We start from the raw sequence: 23,647 nt of genomic DNA on the forward strand, positions 1-23,647 counted from the left end.
CGTTTATGAGTAGAGAGAACTCAAGTTCAGTTCAAATTCACTAACTGAACTTTAAGTTCAGTTAGTGAATCCTCAAACTGTCACTGTCCTAAGAGTAAAATCTTTGGCTCTGATGGTAAGATGGAAACAAATTGATCTCCGATCTAAGGTGGGAGGGAAGAGAATTGGGAAAGAGTGTTCAATGGAAGAATATAAGATTTCTCGCGGTGTTTAACTTTCTAGCCTTGCCACGAAATGCAGAGAAGGCCTGGCTTTCATTTAATGCACCATTCTTGGGCAGTAAGGTGGAAAAGTTGTATTCATGGCACGGGGTTTTCAATATGACTTAAGGGCGGTGAAAGGATCTTTTTCAAACTGTAGTTTCAGCAGAAGATTGTTGCCGGACAAAACCGGTTAAGGATGACCTCCCAAGCGCAAGAAACATTAGATGAACGTGTCCAGATGAAAGACTCAATAAAGAGAACCTATAAATAGTTGACCCACTCGCAAACTTCCAGTTAACTGGACGTGGTAGAAAGAGAGGGGCCCGAGATGAAAGGAACTGATTAGCGACATCAAAAGAACCACAGGGTACGAAGCGTGAAGCAATTGTGTGCTCACGCGCAAACACCTGACCCTCAATTTATAACGATAAATGGACTGGAGTGATAAATTACTCGGGAGTGCATTCGTCCACAGACTGTAATATTAAGGCGAAAGGGAACACAACTCAACGCGACGTGAAAATGTTAGAGTACGTAAAAAGCCACAAAAATTTAATCTCATAAAATAATAGAACTTATTAATGAAACATTCAAATTTAAACTTGGATGAACCGAACTGCTCTTCCAAGCCTTGGCGCGATTGATTATTGAACCTCTGTCCATCAGAGCCGATAGATTTGGCACCCAAACAGACAGCGGAAGTGTCGGTGGAGAAAGTCATGACGTGGGCCAGTTTCTAAATAAACACGAAGTGACAATTCCTACGTGCAAAAGGAAGTCGTTTAATCTGAACCCACCATCTCTTCCGGCGCAGATTAAACGATTTCCTTTAGACATCGTCACACGTCTGTTTATTTAGTAACAGCTTCCCGGTTTAAAATATTACGACAGACCACACCGATTTTGTTACATCTGCGACATGACGAGTTTTCTCAGTAGAGCGGTCAATGACACATCTTCCATCTGTTGAGGGACAGCGAAAAGTGGTGACATTGAAACTTGGATTTTGTAACGCAGAAGAGAAGATTTGATGGTAAAAAAGTTATTGCGAATTAGCTTAAGATTGACTAGCCAACGTCCCGTTTCTCGGTATATGATAAGGAATAGGACTGATGATGCGTGGCATTAATACGAGAAGCTTTATTAAAGGGATTTGCAAAGGAAGTAGCGGGGATCTGTGACAACCGTTACCAAGATGGGTGCCACGGACCTTTGAAGGACAAAGAGAGGATGTAAAGATCATAGTGAAAAGATCGGTAGAGATTAAACACTCCATACAAAGCACTTCAATTACTTCCGAGAGGATAATCTAAAAGAGATGGGCAACGTCAACTGTTCGATGACCTGCAAACGAGACCCTTCAGAAGAAGCGAACTTTTGATACCCAGAAGAGGTGGACCGATGGAGATTCTTAAGTTAAACGCTGCTTTCGTATTAAACTTAATTTTTTCGATCGATGACGTCTGTTTACATTAATGACGTAAGTAATTACACAAACATCGACGTGTATTCTCACAAACGACGTATAGATAATGACGTGTGAACAATGACGTATATCGTCATTAATGACATTTTATACGCAGGTGACGTATCTTGATGACGTGTTCGTAATGGCATTAATTATGAGAATTCAAGCATTAATTCATCACATTTCAGCTTCGACATTTGCGCCCTTTCGTGCATTTTGACCACGGATTTTCATCGTGGCCCGCTTTGCGAAAAGAGGGTGGGCGCCCACTGGGTCGTAGGGACACACCTGCTGGTCGTTTCCTTAAACGAACCCTCGGTTCTGGAGAATGTTTCAGCGTGTCGGAAGCGGCCCTTCCACGCCAGCACCCTCTCATGTGCGCGAGTGTTTTTCGTTTGGCCGGACCTGGAAGCGGGCGTTAATTAGTAATTTATTCTAATATCGTCCATTAAGCGCAGTTAGCGACACATTATCCCACATGGCCGCCGCATCCCGCGCGGACCAGCCGTAGTGTCAGTAATATTTAATTTGTGAAAAATAATCTTCATAAGCGGCCGCCATCCATCACAATTAGCAACGGAATTAAAGCGAGCCTTCCCTGTCGCCCACCCTCGCATAAAAGCTAAAGTCACGATTTACGACACTTCGTACGGAGGTACTTTTGCGCGGGTGCGCATACGAGACAGACTTTCGCTGCCCCTTTCGTATTTACGAGGTGCAGAAAAGCGCAATTCCCCTAAACAAACACCCACAGCAGCAGCTTCGACTGCACACATGCAAAGCACGTTCTGCTTTCGCGATGCACTCCGCTCTTTCCCCTCGTGAATGCAAGAAGTATGATTTAGTGCCGATGCTGACACTAACTGGTGTTTATGGTAGTCAGACGACAACTGCGAGTAACAAACGACCCGAGAGCACGAGCGAAGTAACGGGAATTGTTTCGACGCTTTTATAAAGCAGAAGACGAAAATGAAATACACGACTTGTCGTCTGCGTAATGGAACAGGAAGAAGAAGAACTCACGCACACAGATTCGCCCAGTTTCACTCTGCGCGCACACAACAACAACAACAAGACTCACTCTCTCTCTCTCTCTCTCCCTCTCTCTCTCTCTCTCTCTCTCTCTCTTCTCCGCGCAAACAATCGAAAAGTACTTACAAGTGCACATAACGGCGTATCAAATGGCGGCACAACACCTTCGTCGGTTTCATTTATCCGGGAGGGACGAGCACTTTTTTGCACGCGACATCACCACTTCGACAACTGCGAGTCCGTGCACACACACCGCGCGTGGTGCGTGTGGCGCTGTTCACGCGGTACACCCGATGCGTCACAACTCGTGGAGAACCGGTCTCGTGAAACTGCACGGCGAAATGTACACACACTTTCGCGCGCAGCTCGCTTTATATAAAGTTTCGCGTCGCGCGCATTGGGAAAATGGAAACCGCGTGGCTCCGCAGTTACGCAGCTTCCCTAACGCGGCAGCCGAGCTCGAGAGAGAGAGAGAGAGAGCAAATGCCATCGCGTGCGAACAACCACGCCCCTCTGGTTGGCGCATAAAACACCGTATAATTAGAGTCGGAAAATTTTACGGGGCGGCTGTCAGCACTTGCGACGCGACAATCGCTCTATTTGGATCGCACAATTCCGTATTTTATGGCCGGCAGAAATGCGCAGTTTCGGATGCGTGGCCGATCCGGGTTTACGGGCCGTAATTCCCGCCAACGTTCGCGTTATGGCGCGAAGTCTCGCACGTCATCGAAGTAAGTTATTGAGACACGCGAACAGATCGTGAAAAGGGGCGCGCGTGGTATTAGCGGCGAGAACTGGCACTCAAATGTCCTCCCCCCCCTCACCCGGTTGGAAAATATCTTCTTTTTTTTGTCGTTTCTTTATTCGTTCTGGCGACACCCCCTCGGAGCGAAGACACGCCACGGACAGGCTGCAAGAATGGAGTTGTCGCGCATAAATTAGCCGGGCTGGTGGAATGAAAGATTCATGAAACACAAGTGCACGAGCTGAAGAGAACGCTCTTCCACGCGTGTTCCTGCGGGTCGTTGTTTATGCAGATGCCACTTCCGCTCTCCATTAACAATTGTAAACAAGGTGCCGAAGAGGGCGCTTTGTTTGAAAACAATTCATCACTCGCGAGTACGCATGCGACACTTCCATCAGCCCCGCAACGCTTTGGCCCTTTAACAGACGCACCAAATGGGGGACACACCCGGGGGGGGCTGTCTCTCGGTATTGATGGATTCGAAGGCGGGCTTCAATAATTCATCAAATTTCGCCAACTTCACCCTCTGCATCGTCCATCGCTGTGTTTCCCAACGCAGAAAATTTTCTGGCTCCTCTCTAACAAAGGAGAGGCACCCCTGATGATGCTGCACCTGCTTCGGGCTTGATTTATTAACCCGATGGCGGAAAGGAAATGACGTATTTTCCTTCGCTTTCTTTCTCATAATGGTAATTATTCGACCTCGATGAGGGTGCTCAACGAGGTAGACTCTGCATGTTCTTGCAGAAAAACGAGAGGCGAGTTTCCAGTCTAAATAGCGAACACTTCGAATCCGGGAAAACCCCTCGAGAGGAACAACATCCTTAGGTGGATCCGGATAAAAAAAATTCCTCACCACAACCGAGGAATCGTGCTCAGAGCGCGGCACACGTTCTACATCTGTCGAGTCTCGATGTCTCCACTGCACAATGTACTTCCTCCTCTTTGGGAAGTTGTCTAAGGATGCTGTCGCCATCTTGCGGAATTTCCAAGAACCTCACAAGAAGTAGCTGAATCGACAGACGCCGGTCCTACAGCAAAGCGGGGTTTCGTTTAGAATGAGGCAAAAGAAAAATGTAGAATTTTAAATTAAAAACGTGGACTCTCCAAGCATCCACCACTACGTTATCCAGCAGGCAGTGCGCTTAACGCTTACAAATTGTAAAGGGACCACAGAAAAGGTTTCACCGTCTGTTTTAATCTTTATAAGATAAAATCATAACTAAATATTGTTGAATAAATCTGTTGAATTTCTAAATAATTCAACTTCTGAAGCTTTTGCTTTTCAGAGACAGAGATGAGGGAGTTCTTGGCTTTAACGGCGGTGTACACAAGTGACGACGGCAGTGGTGACATTTTGAAGATGTGGTTGACGAATCTGTCGATACCTTCCTAGGCAGCTAACGTGTAACAACTGGTGCAACGCTGAAGCGTACCGTATCCTCGTGTCGGCAGTAGTGGCAAGCTATAGTGAGACCAGAAAATCTCGATGTTCCCTTTCACCATTCTGCAATCGTAGGTTGTTCAGGATTTTCGGGTTAACCATGGCACTCGTGATGGGACACTGTGTACTTAACTGTACCACAATAAAGATTTATTTACTCGGTCATTGGGGTATTGTGTGAGGTGAAAAACCTGCAACTTCTTACAAGGATGGACCATATTCCTCCGGTCCAAGGCTGTCTTCTCGGAATACAGTTTGGTTCTATTCTTCGCCTGTCGCGTATTAAACGGCATTGGCTAACATTAACAGTAAGCCAACAAACCAGAAGCACAACTCTGATCTATACTGAACTACTACTATAAATAATAGTAATAGTACTAGTATTGGCATGTGATGCAAGAAAGCAAATGTATGAACTTATGCAGCATCAGTCAAAAAAAAAAAAAAAAAATCACACCATTCCCTCCAAATGCCTGTCCAGTTCCTCCTTAAATTTATTCAACCTATCAACTTCCACAACGACAGATGGAAGTTTGTTCCAGCAATTAACCACACGTTGGCTAAAGGCAAATTTCCGCACATCTATTCTACATCTGTCTTTTCTTAATTTGAATTTATGCCCCCTTAGGTTCGTAATCTGAACAAGTGGAAGGATCCCATCAGAATTCAGCGTGCTCAACCCATTCAAGGCCTTATAGACCTCAATCAGATCACCGCGCAGGTGCCTAGTCTCCAGCCACTGCAATTTGCAGAACTTAAGCCTCTCTTGGTAAGAGAATCCCTTCATTCCCCTCACCAATCGTGTTGCTCTTCTCTGTACACGCTCAAGCAAATCTACATCCTTTCTAAAATGAGGCCTCCAGACCTGTACGCAGTACTCAAGGCGTGGCCTGACCATTGCCTTATACAGAGGGACAATGACCTCCTTTTCCCTGCTAGCAAAATTCCTATATATCATTGACAAAACCCCATGACCTGCTCTGGCAGCATGTCTGCATTGCTCAGAAAACTTCATATCTGACTGCACAATTACTCCCAGGTATTTTTCATTTTCTACCACCTTAACTGTAGTACCACACAGTTGGTACGTTTCTCTGGGGCTACTTCTACCCATATGCAGTACTTTGCATTTGTCAAGGTTAAACTTCAGTTGCCACTTCTTAGCCCATCTGCCCAAATTTTCTAGATCCTGTTGCAGTAGCACACTGCCATTACTGTCATTAACAACCCTGCCAACCTTTGTATCATCTGCAAACTTCGACATTAAGCCTGATATACCTTCATCAATATCATTGATAAATATACAAAACAACAGTGGAACTAACACCGAACCCTGTGGGACTCAACTAATAACATTAGTCCAAGAAGAGCAGCACCCATTGATTACCACCCTCTGTCTTCTCCCACTTAACCATCGTTTTATCCATTGTAGCAACTTACCCTTAATACCATTCTGCTCCAATTTGTACAATAGTTTTCTATGCGCAACAGTGTCAAAAGCGTTTCTGAAATCCAAATATATGATATCAAAATTATTTTTTGCATCCAGTTCCTTTGTAACCACACCATAATATCCTATCAAATTTGTCAGACAAGAATTTCCCTTAACAAACCCATGCTGTGTCTGAATTATTGCTGCAGTCTTGTCTAGATGATCTTGCAATGGATCTTTAAATAAGATGCGTACTCTTAAAATAATAAGTATATTAGGCTTCGGAGTAAGGCAGAGAATGCCCAATAGAACTCATTAACGTCTTTATAGAGTAAAATCGATTTCGAACAGAGCACGCTGTGATTAGAACTGATATATGAAGTCGGGTAATTCAGAAATGGTGGCAAATAACGTCTTAATAGTGTAGTAAGCAGCTAGCGAGATTAAGAGTAGTAAATGGGGGATTATAAGTGGATTAAGAAACCACATGTAATGCCAAGATGATCTGCAGGTGAGTCCATAGGATGGCAGAGAGAAAGAAAGAGGAATAACGCCACTCCTCCTATTGGGGCTTTTTAATTTTGAAGCCATTGAGGGTCTCCTCTCTTTTGATTAATATCTGAAACAATATAAAGAACCCACTAGTACGCATTTTTTGTTAAATTTCCGGTAATAAGTATTATTTTTATTACATGAAAAATTATGCACATATACAGAATGCTCAAAAAAGGATCCGAACGATTTCATTGATGAGCCGGGGGCCACGTTCTTCAGCAGGCACTCTGTACTGCTTATAGATACCAAAAAGGCCTACGAAATAAATCTGAGAAGGTTTTTTTTTTTTTCAATTTAATGAAAAAAACTATAAAAGAATAATGTATTTTTATATATAGCAAGGATGTGCGCATTCAATTGAGTAAATTGATTGTATAAACTGAATACATTCATATACAGGGGAAAGCAAGCGTTGTCATCTAATTTATTGGTCCCCGACCAATGAATTAGATGTCAGCTTTAGCTTGGAAAAGAACGCCCCACTTCACCAATCATTCCGAAGACAAAGGAACATCATTAGAGCAAAGTAAACAGCCAAAATCTGTTCGTTAGCTGGTCAGTTATTTTGGCATATCTGCCACTGTTCGATATAAATATACGTACACCTAAAAACGGAAGTCTGTGGCCTACAAGGACCTTAATCTGGCCCTAATCGGGAGTACCCAACGGAAAGAGTCACTTTGAAAACATTAAAATGGAACGCACATTTTTGGCTACGTGGCCAATGAAGACCATCGCTAGACTAGTTAGTCCGCTTGCTGTCAATTACGAAATCCTTCTTGGGGGTCCCGGGACGGACAGATAAGCCCGTGCAAGACAGCCCTGTCCTCCAATGTGCACAAGTAGAGGCACTCAAGACTTCAAGGCAGTGCAGGAATCAGACCCGATCTAAGAGGAGGTAAATAACACCATTTTGAGAAAACAAATCACCGATGTTTTCTCAGAAAGTATTTCTGAATCATTTTCTAATGCTCATTTCAAAAATTATTTCCGTTTCTTTCCATCACTTCGGGTTACGTTTCTTTAAAACTCGCCGAAGAAATTTCATTTTTCACAATTTTGGCAGAATTCGTGCACTACTTTTTTTATTAGACTTTTATATTTAAATACATGTTGAAAACACTATTGAAAAGGGAGTGTGGTACAAAGTCCACTGAACACTCACCTTTCATTTAAAAACTTATCTACGATGGGCCAAGTTTTCGTTTCATTGATTTTCTTGCAGATCTTTCTACTTCACAGTCCCTCTTCACCATCTAGAAATGATCAGCCCTCGTGTTGATATTCCACCTCTCTTAGTACCTCATCTCCATATCATTTAATGTCCTGGTGAAACCTCTCACTCTGTTTTTCACTAGTACTTCCTAGATTTTCTGCGAGTAATAGATGTGGCAGAGTAAAAAATTTACTTTTTTTACACTTGTAGTTTGCCAACATATTTTTAACTATATTCTTGTGGTCTGGATCCTTGTTGTTCCCGAAGAAGTTGTCAACAACAGACCTGAAGCTATAAATGGAGGCAAGAAATTGGCAGGTTATCTCCATGTGGAACCGGCCTAATGGTAGATGGAACTTGGGATACACAATGCCCTTTTACTCTTTGCATTGTATCCCTCTACATTAACTAAGCAAACTTAACAGTCATCACAATGATTTGTATGCTTCCCCCAAATCATTAGACTAGTAAATGCCATGGTCTTCTTTTTACCATTTTATTACAATCTCAATGCTTTATGCGGAGCCCATTGTTTATCTTAGTTTCACTCAAAGATAAGTAGAATACACATTTTTTACAAATTCTGTAATATCTTGTCTTTGCTTGAGGACTACGCAACTTCCACAAATATAACAAAATAAATTCAGATTGTTCGAACACTTGGAAGACATTTTATTCAACTTTCAGCAAAAGTTTGAGACGATAACCTCAAAAATAAGCTGAGCTCACGCTGATAAATACAGCATGGAGTTCTCAAGGTCAAGAAACAAATGACTGGAGGCGGTGTTGTCAACATGCGAAGATTTAGTTTACAAATTACCAGCATTTTTACTCCTAACTTAATACATTCAATAACACAACTCGAGACATCAACTTAAGGGATTCGTGAAAAAATAGTGCGTCATTGAAAAAAATGAATAACATTTCTCGCAAAAACTGAGTTAAAAACAGCTGTTAGTTTACAAACATCAAAAACCACGCAGAGTGGTGTAGTTTACGTTGGGGTGGAGTTCCTAACAAGGATGGGAACTTAACTGGGTGAATTAAAAACTTATTGCGAGCATTCGTTTCAGAATTACTTGCTTCTAAATTTGTTCAAGTTTGCATCAATTATAATTGTGTACCATAATGCAAATTTCTTTCGTTATTAAAATGTTCAAACTCTGCTTTTTTTTTGTAGGACTGGCATCAAAGCAACAGTATTGAAAGCCGACTGCTGTCAAAGAAATCACAGATTGTTCACCCAATTTAAGAATAATTCTCGGACTATTCCATAGCTGGAAAAGCGAAGAACGAGACTCATCTCTCTATAAACGAAACAAAACCAACTTCCCAAAGCCACGTACTACTATACCATCATTAAGTAGGCCACCGAAGGTAATCCTCTGCAAGTTTTCATTTCTTCTTCGGACTACACGAGAGTCGATATCTATCGTTGTTTGCTGCGCTAATTTAATTTCCCATTGTCTGATAAACTAGAGTAGGAAGAGTCCTCAGCATCCATCCAATTTTTCCATTTAGGTTTGCAATCCTAAATTCGGTCACTGAACCGAAATGGTGGTTGTCTGTATTTTCATTTTCTCCCCGACTTGTCACCTTCCCCTCGGGGAATTTCTGCGAGATCAACAGCGAGGATATTCGACAGTAGCGCCCCCTCTAATCCGTCCCGATCTACCGGAAGCCAAATGGACAATAAAAAGTTAATGTCCCTTTCGTCCACATGTAACCCACTTCTCTAGCGCGGGATTTCTGCCGTCGTCAGCCACGTGGAATTGCGCCCGAGTCTCTGGAGGAAGAACAGACGCTGGAAGGACGCTGGAGAAGCAGAAAAATCAATAGACGCTGGGTCTTTGTAATTATCTCGCCCAAAGCTGATGCTCGCAGCATGTGGGAACAGGGATATGAATAATAATTGAGGTTTTAACATAGCCTCCGAGGTTTCCTCTTTTTTCGCGCAGAAAAATAAATAAGAATAAGTGAAAAAATTAAACGATGAATGTTTGAAATTTCCGGTATTGCTTCAATTGAATTCTTTATGTCCGACATAACGTGTTTTAGAGCTCTCAGTTGTGTCTGAATTGCACACAGAGCATGAGGCAATCGATCTCTGTGGAAATTAAACGATGGAAATATTAAAAGGGACATTGTACGGTTCAATATCAAAACAAGCAGCTCTTATTTAACTTAAATTTTACTTAAAATCAAAGCTCTTGTTAGAAAACCGAAAGTATAACCAATCAGCAGCATAAAAGTGAAGACTCATATGCAGATTAATCAATATATTTTTCATAAATCTCGTTTAACGCATCACAAGTAAGAAGGAACTGTAGATCCTTTTATTACTTATCCAAAATTTCTCAAACAGCTCAAATATATGTAACCTCATTATTATCTTTACTATTTAATTATTTATTTAAAACCTATTTTGGCGTTATTATATTTATTGTTAATAGAATCAAATCACTATTTTGCGATTCAAATCTCTACAATAATTATATTTTAATAACGTTTAGGAAAATATCTTTCTGTTTTAAAAATGTTTGTTTATTGTAGTGTATATTGTAATATAAAATGCAATTAATAATACTTATCGCAGTGTTACTAAGTAACATCGTGATACATATATTATTTAAAAATTTGAACTCCAAAAATTTTAAAATTATTTTGCAAATTTGAAACTGCGAACTTGTGGTTTGATGATTCATTTGGTTGTGGCTGCGAACCGCACGTGCCTCTCGGAGTTCTAATGTTTCTCTTGTTCTTAATCTATATGGTGTCTTACTGATACTGTTTCAAGTGACGCGATCAGCATCATTTTCCCACCCAGTGTACCTATATATTTTCCGGTTTCTTCTCGCTTAATTAAAGATAACAAAATTCTGCATCCGTAGTCATCCAAGCGCGGCTTTGCAACTCTCTTTTCTTTTTCTTTTCCACAATGAACTCGCTGGAATATGCAGAGCGCTTTTCGATAATGTGGCTCTCTCCATCGAGATGCGATTAAACATGTAAAACTAACCACGTGATCGCAGGAATAAATTTTTACGCCGCATATTAACCCAAATAAAATGGCTGACGACGTAAATATTCCTTTAAGCTCTGTTTTTGCTAACTTAGTAAATAAGATTTAATGGGTTTTTTACTCGAGCCATTATTCTCTTCGAGAAGGGGGCACTGCCTAAACAACGGTGATTAAAGAGCCTCCTACAAGCACAAACAACACGATATGATCCCTCTTTTCTGTTCGCTTATTGCTAAACGTCGCATAAAATCGTTACATAATGTAGAAACCACTGCTGAAAGTCAGCTGAGTGGTGAATTTTACTGTTTTGATAAAATTGACTAGCTATATATATAATATATTGATGCCAGAACTATAAAATTGACTCTTCTGTTTCATCCGGAACAAGTGCATAATTCCCCATACGTATATATATACTGTATATTATTACCATTTTTGCAACCCTGTGAAGATCACTTCACTGCCATACCCTTATCCATTGCAGAGTAACGATCTGGCAGTTTTCAAATAATTGATCTATAACAGTTGCGCTCATTTTTTTTTTTTTAATCAATCTCCTTTGTGCACACAAACTACTAATATATTATGGAAAGCAAGCGAAGGTGAGCAAAAATTACAAAATACGTAAAACTAAATATTTTATTGAAAAAATTCGGGGAAAATAAACAGTCATTTTTTTTTTTGAATTTTTGTACTAAATAGTTAGCAGTGGAGACTGCGCTAAATATGAGGTTTTGGGAAATCGTTATTGACTGAAAGGGTTGAGGCTTCATACAGTATTACCCATTAGAGCAAGGAGGGATTTTACAGTACTTTATATATATATATATATAATCGCCTACACGTGTGCAGCTTTTCCAAATCAAAAGAGGGATTTCTTGATGGTTACCAGTTTTAAAACGAATGATTTACAATATTATTTATAAATATCAATGTAAAGTCAAGCGAGTATGATGCTTTTATTCCTTTTCTGCATTTTATTTCTTACTTTTTTGAGGTTTTTCTTAACATTTATACACAACTCTAACTTGATGTCAGTATCGAAATGCTAGCATTGTTCTCAAGTATCTCTGTGGCATCCAAAAGAATATCAAAATGTAAAATATCTACAGATTAAAGCTGGGGGAAATTAATAAGAAACAACAATCTAAAAACAGCCTTTTGCTATCGTTTAGTCTCTAAATATAACGAGTTTTAGTTGCTGATGATATTTACAAAAAAGTTCAAAGCATTTTCACCGAGGGACAAAAGTATCTTTCTTGTAACATTTTATAAGAGAATATTCACATGGAAAAAAATAATGGAGGCTGTGGTATTGTACTCAATGTATATACTGGAAAACATCTGTGTCAAAGATGCACTAACTCATCTACAGCAACAATCTCTGAAAATGGAGTAGCAATCATGCCAGTTCTGAGGTCAATAAAAATAAAATTAAAGCGCAGAAATTTCGAAATTTAACGCTAATTATTATAATCATAAATATGAAATGCATACCTATTTTCCTTTCATGAGGTGATACCTATGAGACAATGCGTTATATGCAGTGATACTGCAAGTTCCACTTTCTGTATCGACCAAAGTAAATATGTATCCGGATACCTCACAGATACATTTTCAAAATCGAAAGTCCCTAAATATATAATACTAAGTGCCATTTCTCAAAGTGCATAAGGCACTAAGGACTACAGCACACGCACCGTTTGAGATTTGAGTCACGTCTTTCTCAGCTCAGCTGATCGTGCTCTGCAGTCCACAGAGCAATACTTGTAACAGGTGGAAACCCAAAAAGGCAATATTCGATCATAAGAGAGTGGATGAAGAGCTTGTTTCCCCTCCGTAGTAATTAAAATCAGATATGACGAAAACTACAGTCGCTTTCTTGCTAGTCAGTCATTTATGTCCATAAGATCAAAGGTCAGAACAACGTAAGGAACTTTTTTCTAAATACATGTTATGAGATTAAAATTTTTCGCGAGTATTGTGACACCATTCTAAATATTGAAGGTTTTCAAATCAAACGAGTTGATAAATTCCAATATTTGGTAGCAATCTTAAAAAGCAACTGATCACACCAAACCGAGATCAATACGAGAATTTCAAATGGCAGAAAGGCTATTGGCTTGCTAAATTCTGTTCTATGGACCAGAAATATTATAAATAAAACAAAGAAACTTATATTTCAAAGGATTGTACAAAGTCGTTTATAGTATGGAACAGAAACCGGGAATTTCAATAGGCGAGGAGAAAATAAATTTCTCTCCACAGAAATAGATTTTTGGAGACGCTCATCAAGAACTTCTGGAAGAGACAGAAACGGAATGAAGACAGAAGGAAAATGGAAGTGAAAAAGAATAATATTGATACTGTCGAAGAAACGCGTTTAAAATGACATGGACATGTAAAACGGATGCAAGTATGGATACCTCCAGGAAGAAGGAGAACAGGAAGACCTTGGAGGACATGGATGGATGATAGCCCGAGGTTGAACTGATCAAGACTCCTTGAACCGCATTTTGTGGTGGGGAAAAATTGCTACCAAAAATAACTTGTAGGCTGAAGAAACTCACTGTAAATGGAAATACTCCTCTTGAAGAAGAAGATTGTGACACAACTTTTACTGCCCATGTGGCTATAATCGGCCGATTATATTTCGTCACTGTAAAGAAAAAATAATGTTTTAAACGAAGCGTGAGAATTGGTTTGACACTTCGTAGCTTTATAAGAGTGTAAAAAAATTGATTTTTCGTTTCATTCCGGTTATGGTTAGACATTCTACACGGGTTGTGACAGCCCATGTCCAGTTCATTTAATGTCGGTGAACTTTAGAGAGAGCCAATTTTCGGATGAAAACATCCCTGCAAATAAACATCTCCATCGCATCAAAACAAAGAGAAACCAGCTTAGTTAGGAAAAAACATTCGCCAGCAGAAGAAACTCCGTGTTCAAATATTAATTTTCGGAGGAAATAAAGCGAGCAGCGAGAGGATCCTCCGCCGACAACAAAAATGACACGTGGAAAATAACGACAGAATGCGAGAGAGTCACTGGGAAACGCTGCGTTCGATTGTGAGGGCCGGAGCAGCCAGTAACAGCGTCCTGTAATTCTCCCGGAAAATTAAGTATAGTTAAAAATGGCAACGGGAGACACGTGTTAAACAATGTAGCCGATTGTCGTTGCCTAGCAATGCACACGCGTTGTGTGTGCCGAAGAGTTATGTAAATAAAAACCGCTCTAATGACGTGGGGCGAGCAAATATAAAAGGGGATTGGGAACGCAATAAAAGAAAAGAAGACTTTTAATTTACTTTGTCTCCCTTCCGGAGGCTCAGCTGCGTTGGAGGCCGAACAAGATGGATATCTGAAACTCGGGTGGAAGAAGAGGATGGGGGAAGGATGCGCTCTTCTTATGAAGGCTCTGCTCAACTTCTTATTACTGGCTGACGACATAACTGTTCCCGGTCAATCCCAAATGTTTACGAATGTGCTCGGAGCTCCACTAATTATAATAAAGCCACAAAAGAAAAAAAGTTATCGAGTCCACTTCTTAGAGTAAGTTTCTTATGTGCATTTCTTTAAGTTCTCTCAGTTTGGTACGTTGGCAACCGGAAATGAAAGCCCGGAGACCTTTCAACACTTACGAAAACACAACACAAGTACTGCCTCAGGGATTCTGTTTAAACTAACTCAGATAACCAACTGCAAGCAGCAATGCTAATAGCTGGTGGAATCACAGTGCGCTGCTGCTGTGGAAGACAGATGAACTGGGCACTGAAACAGTGCGATGGAGAGTAAAAGCCTCAAAATACGACACAGTTTTTGCCGGAGTACACAACGCAATAAAGGTGGGTTTAAGCCTCACTTTCGCCGACACTTCTTTTTCATTCCATCCCTGCATCAGGCTGCAGGCGTGGCCGACATTATTAAGCGGAGAACATGCATGTGGAAACCATCCCTCCGAGCTGAGAGCGCCTATTTATCACCGCTTTTCTCTTCTGGTTTTATGTCGCCCGCGGGGAGTGGGTAAATTAATGCTTCTAAGACGCTCTCTGCTCGTCACATCTACGGCAGATTACGAAGGAAGATGCCTCGCAATTAAGACCGGTTGTGCAGTTAAGGTGCCTTAGCCAGCATTAAAGATTAAAGGAGGCAAAGTAAAGTTTCTTGTAGAGCGGTGCTGCCCTGGGGCCACTCTCTTCATCTATTTCAACCATTATAACGATAGGGAGTCTCGGAGCAGACGGGGGGCCGAAGGGAGGGACGTAAAAAACAGCAACCAATAACAATAGGGTTTCCAAGTCGTACGAAAGCAAATACAGAAAAAACAACTTCCAATTATCGCATTTCTTTAAGAACACGTGTTGTATCTTAAAAGACCACACATCGCAACGCAAAGGGAACCGAATATTTGAGGTTTCCCCGAGTAAAAATCCAGCTGTTCAGTGGAAGAAAATTTACACGTGATGCTGCTCCTGACAACGCGTAAATTATTCACCCATTATGAAAGATTTCATTTTAGCTGGAGAGCTCTCTGGAGACATTTTTAAACAAAATTAACAACCGGTGTGTGCGGGCGCGTGTTGAAATGCTCTCAGATGTTACCACTTCCAAAACACCTAATTGATGCAGACATGCTTCATATTTCTTTGACGTTTTCGCCCCTTCTAACCCACAGTTCTGCGCATTAGCAAAACAGTTTTAAGATGTGCGATTCATCGCTGCAGTTTCTCTGAAAATTGAATCATATTCTACAAGAACAGCTGTTATTTCGGGCTCGTGTCTGGCTCAAAACAGCAAATGTGATAGATATCTTCCCCCGCTATGGACTCTAAATACTTAAGAAAACTTATATTTCTCAGAATGCTTAACATCCGTGGAATCGGAGGAATCTCGAAGTTGTTTATAAAATCGGCCTCCCCTCGAAAGCGACCTTAGAACGATCCCTCGTGAAGTGGACTGAGTTGTTAAAAATAATTACTGACTGCAGCAATGATTGATGGAGGAGTGCAAGCACGTCTTGCAGTAGAAATTTTGTTATTACTCTTTTAGAAGCACCTGAAGACTTTCTAACAAACTTTGCACCCTTCGCAAAACGTGGCGAGGAGGAAAACGCTGAAATGTGTCATTTCATATTCTGAGTAAACTTTCTAATAAGTGTCTATCTTGTAAAGATCCTGTTGCGAATCAGGCAGTGTAGAGAGAGAGATCTAATCCATCTTCTCAAGACACTATTAGCGTTCCTTTCAGGGGCGCTCTTCTGTCTTAGGCAAAAAAGGAAACAAGGAAGGTAGACATAATAATACATCTTTGTGTCTGTTTTGTGTCATGTTTCCTTAGCGATCGTCATTGTCCCCTTATCTCAACTCCTATTAGTACTACCGACAACAGCCAGTGACAAGGGTGGCTTAGAAGGAATTAAAAGTATCCGACAGAACGCATTCGTTAGCACGTGTCCGTAAAGTTTTTCCCGGCTCTTAACGACCTTTCCCGTCATGCGACTTACGTCATCTTCGTAATTAACGACACCCAATAATTTAATGAAAGCCCTAACGCCCGTCTTCTTTCTTAATTAATTTGACAACAGAGGGCGTAATTACAACTTTATTAGCCACGGCAACTTCCGGAGGGGGCTTCTGGGTAGAAGAGTAAAAGAGCTTAGAGACAATACGAGGAGATGATGGGGCATTATCGTCACGTCTTCACTTATCCCCCCCCTTCCGCTCTGCTCCTCACCCCCTTCTTTTATTAAGAAGCGAGCGTATAGGCTCGTACTCTACTATTATTTCTGTTACCTTTTGCACCCCTTATGTAGTTGTTGTTGGCACAAAAGTAACTTTTTTTCGATCAGGCCAAAAATAATTAACTGAAATATAACGCTCGAGGATGTAAGACTTACTTAGATATCCCTAAACGTTTCGGATTTCTTTAAATCAATTTAAGAAGCTACTGCTTCTTCTCAGGTAGTAAATTCTTGATCAGGTTCCTGAAAACAATCACCGTAGTGAGGAACGTAACTAAACTAGTTAATACACGGGTCAAATAGCAATCAATATCCATCCCAGCAATTACTGTATCTCACCACAGTCTCTCTCCCTCCCTCACTGGTTATTTCAAGACAACTCCCACGATATTCACGTTGCCACGATAGTTTACTATCAACAGTTCTTCGTAGGTGCATTCTCCTTCGCCACCCCTCTTCTTCTGAAAGAAATCGTTGCTGCTTGATGCCCTTGAAGGCAGCGATCACCAACTTTTCATTCTGCGACAAACAACAACCAATATCCTTCACGTGCCTCGAGACATCACCGAAAGTTGTTTGATCCCAACCATTTGATAGCATAATATTAGCTCAGGATAATTAGCCAGTGAGAACGGTTCAAAGTAACCAGCTGATGCAGTTGTTGACACTGCAAGGGACGGTGTTTTTCCTGCGAGTTGCAGACCAGGCTGGTAGCCTTAATTAAGCGTGGCAAGAAAACACGCGGCGTGCGACGAGAAGGACCATCGCAGGTCGATAGCAAGGGTCTGTAGAGACGTACTGCTAGTCGAAATACGTTCGCACCAAAAACAAAGCCCCCGATGTGTTCAGGGTCAGGGCAGACCACGGTTTTCATTTGTCAAACGGAATGCAAAGCCGCACTTTTCTTCGGAAAAGGGGGAAGTAGCGCAGAAGGAGCGGCAATTCTGTTTGCTGATGAATCCAGATCCTTCGCGCAAAGTTGTTGAATCGTTACGGACGTACAGGGAGATTGACCAGGCGCTGCACCCGCAGTACTTCTGAACATGCTCCCATATCGATCAATTCGCTTTGCTGATGCGAAGTCGCTGGCTGCACACTCTTCGGGGGATCGATAATGCAGAGACACAGAGAGGGTGCACTGAATTATTCTCTTTGCCAATTTGCGAGGACATTAAGACTGCATATTCATCGAATACCTACATAAAGATTTAAATCATTATATTAATTCTGAAAGGAACAGCCCACCCGCTAAAGTGCCTTTCATCACATAAATTCCTAATAAATTTTAGAGTATAATCCAAACCAAGTTTACAGATGTGAGGGATCAGTGAGCGAGAGAACGCTGAATAGGTGGAGGACATAATTCGGTCTTAAAAGTAAGACTGGGGATCGAAATAACAGCGACCACCATCTTGTTTCGAAACGGAATTCCTCTCGAATTATAACCACCACTCGTTTTACAGTACAGGACGGATGAATCTCCCGCGGACTGTGTTTTTATTATCAAAACAAACAAATGCAACTGAAGTGAACAGGATTAATTATCCACCACGTTCAGAAGAACAGAAAGTAGAATCCAATAATTCAGTTTTCTTTAAAAACAACACTATCTCTTAGCTCTATCTTCGAAAGTTAGAAATATATATTTTTTATTTTAATTCTAGCATAAAAGGGGGGATGGATGTGATGGATCAAAACAGCCAGTCAATAAAGATTTATTTTTGGCAGAATCTCCAATTATCATTTCTCTCTCAAGTCGTATGTTATCTGCCTTTCGGGAAAAAGTACAGTACGATGGACGATAAACTATCGGCGGTATTTTTTTTTTTTTTTTACCGAAACAATCTTATTGGTCGAAGGAATGTGACGTAGAATTATAGTCCAATCAATCACTTTTCATTAATAGACGAAAATTTTGCAGCTCTGCACGATTGTTGTAAGTCGGGTGTTTGTAACTCGGGAATGATTAGGAAATTCAATAGTTCTGTATTTCTTCGACTTCTGTAAATCAGAAGTCTTCAGGTGGAGCCAAGGTCATTTATCAGCTTCTGCGAGTCGCACTTACGTCAAAAAGCCACCCCCTTCTCATCTGTGGACTTCTAAGTACAAAATGCTTACTTTTGAGAATTCAGTATACGAAGAAGTGGGTGAAAGGTATGAGGGGTGACAGAGAGATGAGGGCCCAGTCGCAGATATAGGGACGCAGGCATTACTGGTTTCTAGGATTTGTATCAGCGCAGTAACTTAATGATGGAGTGCCCATCTTCATGGATATTTCGTGATGCGGAACTTGAAAGAACGAAGGAGAAAACCGATGATCAACTTTGTTGTTCGATAAAACTTTCTGCCACGGAGAAATGTTTCGCAGTTGAGAAAATACTCGAACGTGTGATAACAAGCAAGTGGTACTAAAGTACAATTCTCGAGAACAAAGGCTGGAATTCTCCATAAATCACTCTTATATAAATTGAGAAGTGGAATAGGCGGGGGGACACGCGCTAATACAAAGGAGTGATGAAGTATTGCCTCGCGAATTTTTTTTTGTTTTGGACAGCCGAAGAGATAAATGGATTCTGTGGTAAAATTTAATAAAAGATATTCAAGCACAGCCTTCTCCGTTATCTCCTCTACTACATGGTCATGTCGGCATACGATAGCAAGTTAATCCGATAGTTCAGGTTCAGAGATAGTTTTTTTTTTTTTTTATACCACCAAGACTAACGAATGCCACGAAGAAGCGAAATACAACATTGGGAAAGACACCAACTGGCGTTTTCTTTCCCCGCGTATTCATTCCACTCCTTAACTCATCACTTCTCTGCGTCTTTTGTTTTATTCATCCCCAACAGCACTCCGAAACAACAACAAAAAAAAAAAAAAATAATAACAGCAATATCCTTAGAGTTTCCCCAATGCAAATCGTGGTCTCCTTACACTACAAGCCCACCACTCGATTTCTACACTTGGAGCATCTTCACCAAATTTTATTGGGGAAATCATTTTTATAATTCTTCGCCGAAATCACCAACCCCCTCTTCAATCACCAGGTGGGAAAATGTTGAATCGCTTATCTCACAGAAAAATCTTTTCAAATATTCCAATTGGAGCCAGATTGAAATTCCTCGTGTCTGGGTTTGAACTTAAATTTCAGGGGAACAGATATTTAAAAAGCAGGTGCTAGCGGTCCAGGAAAAAAATCCCTTGGCTAACATCGACTACTCTGCCACATTGTGACAGGGGGGAAAGCCAGTAAACAAGCGCCTTTCGATACGGTGGAAAAACAACGGCCGTAGCCACTCTACCAGCTAGAGGGCTGATCTGACAAAAGTGCAAAGTGTGTTAACTGTCTCCGCGTTAACATTGTCACAGAACTCTGTGAAGTCCAAAGATTTCAAAAGTGTGTGGGGAGTGGAAGGATGTGTAATGTTGTGTTCCGTTGTTCTTCTGACGATTTAGCTGTTGGGCCCTGTTGTGGCTCACTGCACTTTACCCCGGAGAGGTAGGTTAGGTACCCAATAGATTTCATTTTGTTCTCTGACAGGCCCTATGTGAAAAAAAAAAGAGGGAGTTAACGCTAGAATATAAAAGGCCAAGAGAGGTTTATGTAAGCGCGGTTTAAATTTGGACGTTATTAATTGATAAATTGGTGAGTTAGACAGATAAGGGAGGAGTAACTGAAGGCTGGGGTGGGGGGAAGACAGAGGTATGCGGACGATAAAGAAGGCGACCGACCCAGAAAGTCAGTGAGGCAGATCCATGGCTCACCAGGCGGAAGAAAGGGGCGGCAAGAGAAGGAGACAGGGACCTGTCTCCTTCCCCCGGCCGAGGAGGAGAGTAAAAGAAAACCAGGTTAGAGTGCTCGGTTTGGTTGCCAATGTGGCTTGTGGCAGAAAAGCTTCTGGTGTCTCCAATGTCTGGGTTTGGAGTCTTGCGTGGGATCAGGTCCCGATTGATCTGGCCTGCAGATTGCAGCCCGATGGAACTTGAATGAAGGAAGTGAATTTCAGTTCAACTGAACTTCAATGAGGTTGGCAGTTGATGCTACTGGAGAGGGGTGCCCAGAATTTGTCTCAAGTTATTGGCCTTGGTGGTTTAAAAGGCTCTTTAATGTTCTTCATCTGTTGAAGACATCCTGTGCAAAAGTGGTGGAATATTTATAATTGTCATGGGTATGAATTAGTATATGTTCTTGGTCCTTTGGCAAATCAGTAATCTTTGTGATCAGAATAGATCTCGAGTCTTTATAGTCAGGACAGTCATACATTATACGTTGCCAAGATTCTTCAGTGTCACATTGGCAGCACGGATCATCTGTGATGCCCAGAGACGTTAATTTTTCTGGTATCGATCCATGATCTGTATGGAGGTATGTTATGTACAGGTCAGGGGAAAACCACCTAGGGGCTTTTGGTATCGCGAACGTTACTTCAGGGATGAATTTCTTTGTAACTGCTTCCTTAGTGAATGTCGTCCATCTGTCCTGCCAGGCCTGCTGCAGGTGAGCAAGAAGGCGCCTTTTCTCTGTCTTGCGACTGATTGCTGGGTTGGTGGTGAATCCAATGGTCGTAGTGGAGGTTCCTTTGCACAGATGATGCAATAATTAGATGATACTACATCTAATCATTTCAAGGTCCAGAGGGAGGACTCCAGCGAGGACTTGGACTCACCGTGCAGCAGGCTCTGGTGATGGTAAGTAGTATTGCTCTTTGAATGGTGGATAATTTCTTCTGATTTGTGACAATAGTTTCCCGGTGATATCAGACCCCTGCAGCACATGAGATGGCACATGAGAATAAATACTGATTTGTAAAACAGGGCTAGCGTACGTCGGTTTTAACCTCCAGTCCCTGCCGGAGACCCTTGCCATATGTAATTTCTTATCTTCTTTTGGATATACTGTAGATGTGGGAGGAAGGACAATTTTGAGTCCAGGATTACACCAAGGTGCTTACGCTGGGTGCGGCGCGTGATGGTTGTGCCACTGATCTTAATCTACGGTGGTCTGGTTGAGCTTAGGTTCCCTTTCAGAAGGATGCTGGAGGTTTCCTCAGGCGAGATTGTCAGGTTGTGCTGGGTAGCCAACTCCTGGAGGAGCGAGAGTGCTCAGTTAGCAGAAATTCCAAGCTGGGCCCTTGAGCTGGCAGGAACGGATAGGATCAAATCGTCTGCGTAGGCTTGGGACTTAACATGCCAAAGGTCTTGATTTAAGAACTCATCAAGGACAATGTTCCATAAAGTTGGTCCTAGGCCCAAGTCCTGTGGATCTTTCTGATCGTCCTGGAATAGGGAGTCTCTACACTGACAGATCTCTCACATAGATAGCTTTTAATGCCGGAGTGGAGATTTTGAGGAATCTGTGCTTGTCTGAGTCTGCCAAGGACGCTCGGCCACCAAAGTGAGTCGAACGCCCCGGCGAAGGCGACTGCAATTACAAGGAAGTGTTTTTCAGGTGTGGATTGAGCAGATGATATCAGGTTATTTAGTGCGTCTACTGTCGAGCGCCCCTGACGGAATCCATACTGGTTGTCAGCCTGTAGGTTTGTGTTTGTATAATATTTGTGAATTCTGAAGATGAGTCTCTCTAAGAGTTTGCTGAGAACAGTTAGGAGGGCGATTGGTCTGTATGATGTTGGCTGTTGTGGCGGTTTATTCCGATTCTTGAGAAGTCGAAGATTAGCTGTTTTCCAATCAAGTGGAAAGAATCCTTTTGCCACACAGTGGTTGAAAAGATTCAGCAGTAAGTATGGTTTCTAGTCTGCTACTCTTCTGACAATCTCGGGCTCCAGAAGGTCAGGACCTAGGAATTTCCTATCCTTGAATTTCAATACTTCTCGATGAAGTTCCTCCCCAGGGTGAAGGGCTCTTCGGTTTCCTGAGTGGTTTAGCAATCATTGGAGGCACTCAGTTTGGCTTATATTGGTGTGAGGTCAGAGATTGGTGGCTGGAAAATTGTATTGAGTATATTATTAATTGACTGCTCCCAGGTAGTGGTTATTGTACCTTGTGGCGTGAGAGTGGTTGTCAGAACCTCTCCCCTGTTGAGTTTATTGGTGGTAATTTTATTTACCGCCCGCAAGGGTCGGCATTCCCCGTCGATACCACCAGATGCTTCCAAGATGTTCGTTTTCTTTGGTGGAGTAGAGCCGTGAATTCCAAACTGACGGTGATGCGAGGACCGATGGGTACATAACTAATTTTGTGCCCTATTCAAATATCAAAATTTTCGCCAACTTAGCCGGGCTCATGAAACATAACAAGAACGAACACTATTTGCTTTTGCGTGTGGTTTTCTTTTTTGATTTGCAGATTTTCTGTTTTAACAAATCGATTAAGGCTATAAGGTATTAGATTACACTTCTGTTTGTATAATATGGCAGGTTTGCCTGTTCTGCTGAATTAAAAACTCGAATTTGGTCTTTTTTTTGGCTCACTCTCCAAATACCAGAAGGTATTTTACGCACTGAATTTCGTTCCTCTTCAAATTGATCACAATACACGAACTGTGGTGAATTACGTGTCGATTTTCTGTTTGCTGTACGAAAAAGCTAAGTTTTCGGAAGAAAAAAACCATGCTACCCTCGCCTGAGACCGACTAACTTAGCCACCTTGTGAAAAAGACCTATAAAAATCCCTTCCATCACCGACAGGATTCGAACTTGGGTCTATTCCACCCGATGTGGGGAGGATGGTTATTCTACCAACTGTGCTACCCAAGAGGGCCAATATGAAAATGTTAATGAATCTACAGTTCCGCCTTTTCCATTAACATATCTATAAATGGATGGATGTC

The 23,647-nt window shown here is 41.6% G+C and overlaps 1 protein-coding gene across 7 annotated transcripts in view; it reads right to left on the reverse strand.

Moving 5' to 3' along the window:
• The window catches only part of LOC150089152 (teneurin-m-like), a 936,894-nt gene that overhangs the window by 488,699 nt on the left and 424,548 nt on the right, over nt 1-23,647 (reverse strand). The window contains exon 1 of one of the 7 annotated variants that reach the window (XM_090388072.1): nt 2,830-2,949. The exons of the other annotated variants lie outside the window; for them this stretch is intronic. The gene's annotated coding sequence lies outside the window, so the exon portion shown is untranslated. Of the gene's footprint in view, nt 1-2,829; nt 2,950-23,647 lie in introns of those variants that run through there. 7 annotated transcript variants of the gene reach the window in all.

Source organism: Mastigoproctus giganteus, chromosome 2, assembly GCF_048544385.1.
Source record: "Mastigoproctus giganteus isolate SK-2022 chromosome 2, ASM4854438v1, whole genome shotgun sequence".
Lineage (NCBI taxonomy): Eukaryota > Metazoa > Arthropoda > Arachnida > Uropygi > Thelyphonidae > Mastigoproctus > Mastigoproctus giganteus.